Source organism: Nycticebus coucang, chromosome 21 (genome assembly GCF_027406575.1).
Source record: "Nycticebus coucang isolate mNycCou1 chromosome 21, mNycCou1.pri, whole genome shotgun sequence".
In the NCBI taxonomy this organism is placed as follows: domain Eukaryota; kingdom Metazoa; phylum Chordata; class Mammalia; order Primates; family Lorisidae; genus Nycticebus; species Nycticebus coucang.
In genome coordinates this window covers 10285396-10295765 of record NC_069800.1, presented here as the reverse complement: position 1 = coordinate 10295765, position 10370 = coordinate 10285396, and the positions used below count along the sequence as shown (strand labels likewise).

At 61.1% G+C, this 10370-nt stretch overlaps 1 pseudogene; it reads right to left on the bottom strand.

Moving 5' to 3' along the window:
- Positions 1–7032: 7032 nt before the first annotated feature.
- On the bottom strand, positions 7033–10124 carry LOC128573451 (fibroblast growth factor receptor-like 1; annotated as a pseudogene).
- Positions 10125–10370: the final 246 nt, after the last annotated feature.

Sequence of the window (10370 nt, the reverse complement as noted above, 5' to 3'; positions counted from 1 at the left end):
CGTAAGCTGGGAGGGCAAAGGAGGTCCAGGCCCCAGATAGGGGCAAGACCCTATGCCCAGCAGGCTGGGCAAACCTGTGTCTACCCATGTTCCTGGGAGGATGGCTACCCCACCCCCAGCCCCAGTGCAGGCAGCAAACACCAGAGACCCAGCCTCAGCTGTACAGCCTCCCTCATGCTCACAGAGCATCTGGGAGGCCAAGGGCCCCACTGGACTTGGTGGGTGTTTGTGCAGCAGTCACATGAACCTTGGCACTGAGTAGGCTATTGGGGAGACTCCCTGGGTGGGCTCCCCGCAGGTCTGTCTGCACAGCCCCCAGGAAGTCTCACCCTAGCCATGAGGCCCTTCCCCAACCTGAGCAACATTTGCTGCAGGAACTGCTCCAGAGGAGGCCTGGGCACAGTTCATGGCAGCCAACAGGAGGGGCGGTGGGGAGGGGACCTGCTCACGCCCACCCCACACCAGGCCCCAGGCCCCTGCCCCTGCCTACCCTGCTGACAGCTTTTTGACCCAAGCCATGTCATCTGTCTACCTCAGACTATAGCTAGTTCCTTTCCAGGCCCTGCCAGAGCCCGGGGTGAGTGTTGCAGCCACAGTGGGTGCCTCTAACTCCAAGAGATCCTGCCACACGCTGCCCGTCTCCTCCTTGGGCAGGCCCCACACAGCACCACCCTGGGTACCAGCTGGCCCCTGGCCATGTGGCTGAACCTGAGCTTCAGCGAGCTTCTGGGTGGGCTTCAGGCCTGGCCATCCCAGAGGGTCCAGCACCCCAAATGAGGTCTGAGGCCCAGGGTTGGCCCAGGTGCTCCCGGCTGGTGACATGTCCACAGAGTGTCTGTGTCTCAGTGGGGACCTTACCTGTCTGGGTCAAAGCCAAGCAGGGGTCAGGACCCTGGCACCAAGGAGCTGCAGGGATTGCCTTTCAGCCTATGCCTCCTCCCTGCTGCACCCTTGCTTGAGAGACCCCACCCAAGACCCCCTCTGAGAAGCCTTATGGGATATGGGCCCAGGGCACCCCCTGTGCCCACAGTACGTGTACACATACGAACATGCAAGCACACACATGCTCACAAGTGGGTTGCACATGCATGTATAAGCGGCACATGCACATGTAAGCACACACGCATGAACACACACATGCACACGGACACAGACACCCACACACCCATCCGTGGCAGAGATGGTAGGCTCCAGAGTGCTCTAGACCTGCCTGGGCCCTCTGCACTGGGGAGAAGGGATGAGGTGCTAGGGCTGGTGGCACCTGGTGAGGGATGCGCAGAGATGGGTGGCCATCCTACGTCCTGTGGAAGGGGATCCAGGGAGTGGTGAGGAGCTGAATCCTCCCTTCCAAACACTGACCCACTCCCACTCACCTGAGCCAGGAATGACTACGGGGGCTCGTCCGGAGCCAAGGAGCCAGAGGACAGAGGAGGAAAGACAAGGAGTGGGGCAGATAGGGAGGGACATAGGGTGAAGTAGAATGGGGGTGAGGAGAGTGGGGTGGGAGATGGGGCTACAATAAGGGTGGGTATGAATGAGGAAGGGGCAGTGGTGGGGAGTGAGTTGGGGTTAAGTCCAGGCCAGGCAGGTGGAACCTCACCCAGGCCACCTGGGGAGGAAGAAAGGTGGGTCCAGGACTGTCTCTGCCCCTGAAGGGTGGGGAGGCCTCCGTGGCACACCCTACCCAAGCCTGGGCCCTGACCTTCCAGACTCCAGACCATTTGGGAGCCTGATGGAACAGCCATGGAGGCTCTGCCTGTGCTGAGCTGCAGAGCAGAGGGGCAGACAGCCCCTGCTTCAGATGGAGCAGGGCCCCACAGCTCCTCTGCTGGGCTGGCCCTGGCGGCCAGGGCTGTTGAACAGCGGGGGCGGGGGTGCTGGATGGCAGCCTCAGGTTTCCTCTTGGCCTGCAGGCCAGGCGGCCTCGGGAACAAAGGGTGTATTGTGTGGCATTCAGGGCACAGGCAGGCCCTAGGCCTGAGAGCTCCTGGCTGGTTGCTGCCCCCACAGGACACTATGGGCAATGTTTGTGCCTGGTCAAGTGTGGGTCCTCAGGCCAATGCCCATGGGCTCCTCAGACGGTCTGACCCACGGCTTCCAGGGGGCAATCTCCACATCCCAGGGGCACCAACTGAGGGTCGAGCCCTTAGCTACCACTTGCTATCCGTGCCTCCTGGCTCAAGGGTGTCCTGCCCAGGGTCCTCCCTGCTTGGGCCCCTCCAGGACTGCCTCACCCTCCACCACCCTCCCTGCTGTGTACCTGTGGCCAAGCCTCCTTGGCCCTGAGCATCCAGGGTACTCAGTGTTCAGTGTTGGACTTTAGGGGGCCAAGGGAGCTAATGGAGCCAGGTCTCAGCTCCCAGTGGAGCAGAGTGGCCACAATGCCACTGGCATAGCCACACCACATGGACCCCAGTATGAGCCCAACAGCTCTGGGGTGACTCAGGCCTCAGCCTCCAGCAAAGGACAGCTGGAGGCCTTCACCTTGGGGTCCCCTCCCACCGGGCCAAGATCACAGCACAGCCCTCCTGCCACCCCCCCACAACCCCACACCCCCACCCACCCCCACTATTGGTTTGGCTGTGGCCTTCAGAGGGGCTTTATGGGCAGCTAGCACAGCCAATGCCAACTGTCTGGGAGGGTCTCCAGAAGCAGCAGTAGGGGATGGATTTTGGAAGAAAGAGAAAAAAAGAGGAAAAAGCTGTGAACGAGCAGCATTTGCCTATGAGCCTGGCACCACCCCAGCCATCCCACCCTTCCTGGTCTGGGCCAGGTTGAGGTCCTGGGTGGCTGTGTGCTCTGGGGCAGGTGTGGATACCCCTGCCCTGTCTGTGCCCTGAGCACAGGTGAAGACACGGAGGTCACAATGGCCAGGTGGCTGTTGGGGTCTTATGGGGGGTGGCAGCCCCAGGACTTGAGAGCCAGAGCCCAGTCAGGTACAGGCTACACCAGGTGACCACTGGCCATCAGAGCTGACCACTGCACTTGCTGCCTCCAAGTGCAGGGCCTACATGGGTTATGGGGCCTCGTGGGGTTGGCAAGCTGTCCACTCCTCTGAGAGATTCATGGGGCCATGATCTGTGGCCACCCTGACCCAACCTGCCAGGAGGGCGTATAGTCTCCTCCAACACTGTCCTGCCCACAGCCAGGTGCCCCCCATTCTTGGAGGTCCCTAGTGATGCAGGTTGGAGGGTCTCAGCTGAGGGCATCCCAGGTGAGTGGGAGCTGGAAGAGCCGGACTCAGTGGTGTCTAGAAATGAGCGTGGCTGATCAGCCCCACTGCCCACCCCCAGCCTGGTGCTGCAGACCCCAGACCCTGTGGGCCCCTCTCCCCAGCCTCCCTGCTACAGCCCATCTGACCCCCCACCAGAGTGGCTCTGCCATGGGGAATAGCTGGGACCCCATCTCTGCCCCCTCCATTCACTCTATCTGCTCTGCTGACCTCGCTCCTCCCCAAGGGGAGCCCTGCCCCAGCCCCAGGTAGCCCCCTAGAGGCAGATGGGAACTGACAGTCAAGCTCCCCCTTCAGCTATGAGGGCCCAGACCTACCCACCCCCACTCCCACCCCCTTGACTTGGGAAAAGCCTGGTGCCACCCCTTGGCCAGCTGTTGGCAACTGTCACCACCTGCCGGCCCTGGGCCAGATGCTGCCACTATCTCAGCAAGGGCTGGTGGGGCAAACAGCTGCCTTGAGGCTTGGGGCCCTCCCACAGTCTTTACCCGGGGCTATAGCAAACCCAGGTTGATACCTGGGGGGTGGGCGTCTTGCCCAGTCTGGCTGCAAACTCCCTCCTGCAGCTCTCTTACCATACCCCAGCCACACTGAGGGCCACTCCCCTGCAGGGTCACATGCCTGGCATGACCAGGCATTACGGGCAGCCTGCTTAGGGTGGCTGGTGAAGCTTAAGGATAGTGCCACCAGCAGGACTGGCCTTGGGAGCCAGACATCCCAGGAACCACATTGGGCCAGGCAAGGGGCTGCTGGAAAGGATGTAGCACTGGGTTAAGCCTGGGCCTGTCAGGCAGCCAGCTCCAGTGCCTGTCAACATGGTCATTCCCCGATTCCAGCAGTGCAGCGCTTTGGTGCCTGAGGGCTGGGGGCATGGCAGGACCTGCCTGTGGCTTGGAGCCCAGCTGTGGCCCAGAGTATCCCCAGAGCTGGTCTGTGGCATGTGGAGGGTGTCCAGCTCCAGGTGCTTCCCTGGGGCTGTGCCTCCAGGTGGGCCACATGGCCAGAGGCCAGACCTTGAGCTCAGCATCCCCTGTTTCCCTCTTGGGCTCCCCGCCATCCTAAGGGGGACTTCATCCAAGCCACTGCAGGGGCTCAAGGAATAGAGAAGCTAGTGATGACCAGCAAGGGCCCCTGGTCAGCACCCAAAACATTGTTTTCCTTAGACAGTCCTGTGTGGTAGATCCCAGCAGCCACTGGACATGGCCTTCCCTGCCCCTTCTGACACCTGCCTGCCTGGGAACCACCATCTGCTGGTCACACAGGAGGGATCTGGCTGGGCACAGCCCTCCTGGACACCTCACTGGCTCTTTGTGATGAGCAGCCATAGGCTTGTCCTCCCAACTTTGCTGGGCTTGACTGATCACTGTGGTTTTCTAGGACATCCGAAAAGCCCCTGGGAAGGGCTGCACCCCCGTCTCAGGAGACCCAAGCTCCATACATACCTTGCCCATGGGATCCTTGTCTGCCCAAGGCCCATGGACCCTGAACAGCCTGCTTCACCAGCGGCCCAGCCCCAGGCCCACCGTAGCCCCTGCGGTAGACACTGCCTTAGCTAATCCCAGGCCATGTCCCATAGCCACGTCAGCTGTGCGGGGCATCCCTCCTGTGTCCCTGTTCTAAATCTTGGGTTTTCTCTGTTCCTGTCCTGAATGCCTGGCCCATCTCCTAGCCCTGGCCCAGCGCTCAGACCCTCAGGCCCCCAAGTTGGGGCCACCAACATCCCCTCATCTCTGCCTCACACTACCACCCCTTCCCTGGGGACCAGGCTCAGGCCTCCCCACTCTGTGACACCTGTGGCCGGTTGTGGACACCTCTTGAAAGTCAAGAGCGCTGGGGCGGGGGGGTCACCCTTGATGGGCCAGAACTTGGGCTGCTGGGCTTCACAGGGGAGTTCTCACCACCACCCAGCACCTGCCTACTTCACTTCTGTGCAGCACACTAGACCTGTGCCCCCAACCCTCCTGGCCTCCCGTCTGTGCAGGGGATAGAAACACGTTTTCATCCTGGAAATAGTGCAGGATGGCCAGTGTACCCTATGTGGGGAAGGCCTGGGCCATAGGTGTCCACAAGGCACCAACTATGGCAGGGTCAGGCTGGAGACAGGAGTAGGGGAGACATGGAGGGACCCAGGGCTTAGCTGGGCTAGGGCAGCAAGGAAGAAGGGTCTGGAAACTGGGAGAAGGAAGGGGAGCCCACCCACCCCACCCTCCTGGGAACCCTGAAGCCCTCCTGCCCCGGAGTCTCCCACCCTCTCCCACCCCCACTCCAGACTGAGGCCAGGCATCAGCCTGGGCCCATCCTGTCTGGGAAACATCTGTTGGTCACCAGCTGCCTGAAGCTCCCACTCTGCCTGGCTTCTGCAGCCATCTAGCACTCAGGTTGTCCCAAGGTCAGGACAACACTGTGGGGCTTTCCTCAGACACAGGTGGGGAGGCTGGAGGAGGCATGTGGAGGGCCCAGGCTGGGGAGCTCTCCTAATGTGACCCAGAGGCCCCTTGTCACCTACGCTGCCAGGCAGGGTGCCCTGTACACCAAAAGGCCCTGGGCTCCTCCTACAGCAGCTTCGCAGCTCTGGGGACTCACACACTTTACAGCAGGGGTTCTGCCCAAGCCCACAAGACACCTCAAGAGGCTGGGAGCCCCAGCCCTCTGTAGGTCACTTGGCTTCCCCAGTGGACGGGAACACTGTTGCTGGTCAGAGTGGCAGGGAGGTGACTCTGGTGGAATGCTGGGGACAGAGGTGACCTGAGTTCTCAGGGTCTATCCACTGAAGCCCCCAAAGAACTGAGGACACATGCTTGGGGTCAGGGGGCTTGCACAGCATGGGGAGGGGGTGCAGGCAGCAGGGTGCAGGTAGCACTCCAGACAGATGCCCAAGGTGGGTGGGACACGGCAGGGCCTGGGCCCCCATACCCAACACATCCTGGGACTCAGAGAAGTCCTCAGCTGGAAGCACTGGTGACAGTTCCCAGGTCTCAGCCCCTGTAGCCTCAGGCTTGGTGAGGACCCCCCCAAGACTACTCTGTACAGACGGGCATGCACATGTGAGCATACACATGCATGCAGACACATACTATACCCCACAGACACTAAACTGGCAGAAATACCAATGTAGAGGGGAGGGAAGCACACTCTTATGTTTAACAAAATAAATTAAATGTACGAGGCTGCATCTCAAACTCTACAGAGGTCTGGGGCCGCCACAGCAGTGGGGTGGTGGGTGCCTGGCCCCACAGGGTGGGCACATGCGGCATGGCTGTGAGGCCAGGCAGGTCCTGGCCCCAGGAGAGGCCCACATTCCAAGACCCAGCCCTGTATCATCATTATTAATATTATCTTAATTTCTTAAATATAACTACCAAGGCCCCTTCAATCTGGCAGTGGGAGACAGGTGGGGATGAGCAGGGAGCTGCCTGACGCCTGCTCCCAGCCTCTGGACACCAGAGCAGGTGGCAAAAATAATGACCAAGGCCAGGCTGGGACACAGGTGGGCGGGCGGGGGTGGGGGTTCCTTCATCAACTTGCCCATTGCCACATGCATGGTGCAAGTCACTGGCACGCAGCTTCCTGGAGGTGGCTCAGTCCAAATGTGTATCCAGGCAATGCATGTGTGTGAATGTGTATGTGCATGTGTATCCTGGCAACACTGGTGTCTGGTCAACATGTGCAAGTGTCCAGGCAAAACGTCTGTACCACACATGCAGATGTGTCCAGACAACACATATGTGTCGGGCCCTACTTCATACAGGGCACCCCAGGGTGGGCCCCCTCCTTGTGCTCTGTCCCTATCCAAGCCCCCTCCTCTCAACCCAGCTGCCTGTCTGCCCTCAGCCTGCACTCCGGTGTCCATAGAGTGGCTGCTGTCTAGCACTGGTAGTGGATGTGCTGGTGCTGGTGGACTTTGCCTTCCACGTGTGAGTGCGTGTGTGTGTGCGTGTGGATGTCCGTGTAGAGTTTGGGGTAGAGCTTGGGTCCAGTAACTGGGCCTGACCCCAGCAGGAGCTGGGGGGCGGCTGGGGGTCCAAGCTCTTCACACAACCCCATGCCAGGCCCAGGGCTGAGGGTAGCCAACACAGGCAGGTCCTTATCCCCGCCATGGTCACGGGTTGTCCCTGGTGGATGGTGCCCAGGCATGGGAGGGGCAGGTGCTATGGTCCACGGCTTCTTCCTGGCCTGGCAGAGCTATAGGAGCACAGTGCCCGGGGTAAACACGGCACCAGCTGGGATGCCAATGACCACAGGCCATGGGAGGCTGGTGGTTGAGGAATGGGGGCCACTGGTGGCCCTGGCGGTTTGGGGTCTGCTAGAGAGACAGAGAAAAGGAAGTAGGGAGGACGTCACCACAAGAATGGGGAGCGTCTACCTAAGATGGTCCACAGTGTATGTGGCAGTGACAGCACCCCTGGCTGCCCTGCCCTGGGGGTGGGGGATGGCCTGACCCGCATGGCCCTGGGGGGACAACCACGCACCTGGCAGCACAGTAAGGAAGGCACTGCGGAAGCTGTAGCCCATGGTGTTGGTGCCCAGGCAGATGTACATGCCTGCATCATCCTGGCGGGCACGTGTGATGAGGAGCTTGTTGAGGTAGGAGCCATCGGGCCGCGACGACACGTCACCTGTGGGCAGCACCACGAACTTCTGGCCACCCACGTCGATGGTGGAGTTGTGGCGGCCCTCAGCACCATACTCCACCCGCTTCAACCACTGGATCACAGGCTTCACATCGCTGCGTACCTTGCACTGGAAGGACGTCGTCCCCCCAAAGTCCACTGTTGTGTTCACGGGGTGTGTGCCTGTAAGCACAGGCTTCGAGCGGGTCCTCTCTACACAGGGACACAGAGCTGTGGCATGGCTCCTGGGCCCCAGTCCCCAGCCCCACCAGGCCCCCAGCTCCCCACACTCACGGATCATGTCCATCTTATAGGTGGCATTGATGGCACCTGCCCGGTTCGACACTCGGCATGTGTACTTGCCGCTGTCCTCCGGCCGCAGGTTCTTCAGGCTCAGTGTCCACTTCTTCTTCCTGTGGTCACTGGCCTCTGGGCATGTCAAAGCCTGGCCATCCTTCATCCACATGATGTCAGGCCGTGGATGCCCACTGGCCACACACTTTAGCCACACAGAGCTGCCCACTGGCCGTGCAATCACACGGTGCCTCATCTTGGATGGCTGCGTGAAGCGGGGCCACACCGTGGGGTGGGCAGCATCAGGGTCAGCAGACACAGGTCCAAGGGGCACCAGGACGGATAGCTGCCACTCCCCCACCCCACAGATAGGTACCCTAAATGCATGCTCACCCCACTGGTGACTGGCTGGGTCCTCCTGGCCCCCAGAGGAGCCCTCAGGCCCTAGACTCTCCTTGCCTGGGCTGAGGTCATCTGCAGAGGCAGGGAGGACCCATTGGGAGGACAGGTGAGGGGTCCCAAGGAGTCCCCACCAGGCTGCAACACAGCCTTCCAAGCAAAAGACCAGGGCCACACGTGACAGAACCCAGGGCCAGCTGAACAGGTGATCCCACAGGCAGGGCTGTGACTGGAGGGCTGGCTGCCACCCCCCTCTGGCTCCAGGGGGTCTGCAAGACCGGGGGGCTGGCCCAGTGGCAGCTGCAGTAACCTTAGCCCACATCAAGGGGCCGAGGGCTTAGCAAACAGACATGGCCCACATACCGCTTGGTCATCATCCCCTCTGAAAAGATGGAGGGAATGGCCACAGTGCTCCTATCACACACCCAGAGGAGGCCCTCGGGGCCCATGTTGGGCAGTGCTGGGGCAGGGCATGTGGAGGAATGTCCCCTCTGCCCACGCTGTGACAGCCGCCTCCTCAACCAAGCCTGAGACCAAGGCCCAGGCTGTCTCAAGCTACCAAGATGCAGCTGGGAGTATGGGTTGGGCCCCTTCATCCCTGAAAGGGGCCAGCCTGTCTCCTGGGAGCCCCGCCCCAGGGAGTTGGATAGGGGCAGGCAGGCAAGCGCAAGCACTTGGTACCAACATGTGGAGGGTGTGTTGACGGGACACCTGTCCATTCCCCAATGCCCAGGCCCCAGGGGCAGAAGAGAACAGAAAGGCCGTTCGTCCTGGCAGCCCCTCTGAACTTGGAAACCTGAGCCTCAAAGTCACAGCCGACACCAGAGTGCACCCTGCCAAGACCACAGCCCCGCCCCGGCTTCCAGTGGGACTCCTGCCCCAGAGGAAGAAAGCAACCTCAGGGACCCAGTCTGGGGGCGGTGACGTTGTCAGGCCATCCTGGGTCCTGTCTAGGTCCTGGTGGGCACAGCAAGTGGGTGATTTGCTGCCTAAGGCTGTGTTGGCTCACCTGCCCCAGGTGTGGCCCCAGGGCACCCTGCCCCTGCCCAGGTGATCTCTGGTTGGAGCCCTGACTAACCCATCACGATGAGGGTGTAGTTAACACTGAGGCTGCCGAAGCCATTGGTGGCCTTGCACACGTAGGTGCCAGCATTCTCGGACTCCACCTCCTTCACTTTCAGGCCCTGGGGCAGCACACGGAAGCGGCTCCAGCCACTGTGGATCGTACGGCCATCCTTGGTCCACATGGTCAGTGGTGGTGGGTCACCCTCCACAGGGCACTGCGGACGCAAGGTGCGGCCTAGCTGAGCCACTTGCCGTGGGATCACCTTGTCTGCCATCCTTGGGGGGCCTGTGGGGTGACAGAGAGTTTGATCAGAGAGGACAGGATCATGGGAATCCAGAGTAGTGGTGGGCATGTGAGGGATCCTGTTGGTATGGCACTAGGGGGCAGGGCTCTGCCTGGTACCAGCCCGGGATGGGAAGCAGAGGCCAAGCACAGGGCCCTCTTCCCAGATCATGGCAGCCATGTCCACCCGGCATCCACCGAGCTCAGGACCCGGCCCCAAACAGCAAGCCAGCGACTCCATATCCTGCACAACCCGGAGGCAGGCTTTCATCAGAGGAAGACAAGAGCCTGGCTCTCAGCAGGGTCGGACTCAATAATCCCTCAAAACTATGAATCAAGAACATGGGGCTACCTCATGTCATTCCCCAGCCACATGGGAAGGAACAACAGGGCAGAGGCCCAGGCCCCTGCGCTCTGGGACCCAGCACCACAGAGGAGAGCACCATGCTCCCCAGGCCACTCATGCCAATGCCCTGTGAGCCATGAC